This window comes from Pinus tabuliformis, chromosome 5_1 (assembly GCF_031772625.1).
Source record: "Pinus tabuliformis cultivar Carrire ecotype Pingquan chromosome 5_1, CPIR1, whole genome shotgun sequence".
Taxonomy (NCBI): Eukaryota; Viridiplantae; Streptophyta; class Pinopsida; order Pinales; family Pinaceae; genus Pinus; species Pinus tabuliformis.
In genome coordinates this window covers 70,209,572-70,210,696 of record NC_142305.1, presented here as the reverse complement: position 1 = coordinate 70,210,696, position 1,125 = coordinate 70,209,572, and the positions used below count along the sequence as shown (strand labels likewise).

At 31.2% G+C, this 1,125-nt stretch overlaps 1 non-coding gene across 1 annotated transcript; it reads right to left on the bottom strand.

Moving 5' to 3' along the window:
* Positions 1-516: 516 nt before the first annotated feature.
* On the bottom strand, positions 517-658 carry LOC149163493 (U4 spliceosomal RNA). Its single transcript, XR_016260997.1, has one exon. It is a non-coding gene; the product is annotated as a U4 spliceosomal RNA (small nuclear RNA).
* Positions 659-1,125: the final 467 nt, after the last annotated feature.

The following is a 1,125-nucleotide window of genomic DNA, read 5'->3' as shown; positions in this document are numbered from 1 at the left end:
AAATAAAAAAATTACTTGAAGTCAAACAGTTTTTGAGTTGCAATCCCATGGGGAGTGCCACTGCATCTGTACATAGAGTTGATATTGAGGTGCATACCTTACCACAATTAAAATGTTTTCTGTAGAAAGAATGAATAGATAACATATACTAGAATTATAAACTAAATGGCTTTGAAAGCAAACCAACCAAATGGTAATAATCAAGTGATGCAACTTCTCTTGTAGTATTGGTATTTTGGTAGCAAGAATAATTCATCCACATCCATTAAGAAATATCTTCTCGGACTTACCATAGCGCAACAGATGCCATATAGGACAAAATAAGAAATATTCTTCACCCAGTCCTGAATAAACCCTGAACATCCACGAAGAAATATCTTCTTGAATTTAACATAGGCCAACAAATTTCATATAGGACAATATTATAACTTAACCAACAATCCCACCAATGCAAATTTGGTATCCTATATTTATAGTTTGCTACCAGTTTCGAAATTTGAATTATTTGGAGCCCGAGCCAAAGCTAAGCCCTCCAAAAATTCTCAAAGGCGAAGGCGTAGCCCAAGCCAACTAGGGGGGCTAGAAATAGCTTTCAACTAGAAATTGACGCTCCTCGATTTTAGCTCACTAGCTGTGTCATTGCCCCAAGCACAAAGATGGCTACCTATCATTTGTTCCTCTACTTTATACTCTTTTTTATATTTCTTTTTATGAATTGTGAGATGTGGGAAAATAAAATATATTTTGTGGTTGATAAAGTGAATTTTCAATTATTTGGATGATTATAATGTTTAAAGAGCAGATCGATATTTTTGTTTTGAATGATATGTGAAAAATTAATTAATAATATATATGAAAACTTTATTTTTTTATATTTATGTGTAAGTAGATGGTGATTATGCAGTATTTTAAAAGTTAACGTTATGAGCTTAGTGTTAAAAACAAAATTTTGTTGAGTTAATTATATATAGATATTGAAATATGAAGAAAATGATGATGACTTTTATGTATTGAAACATGTTAGTGGTTAATTGCTACAATTTAATCAAAGATGTAAAAACCATTGGGTGAATTGGAATAATTAGGTTAAAGTGCACAAGCTTTAGAGAAGATGTTTGCTTTAGA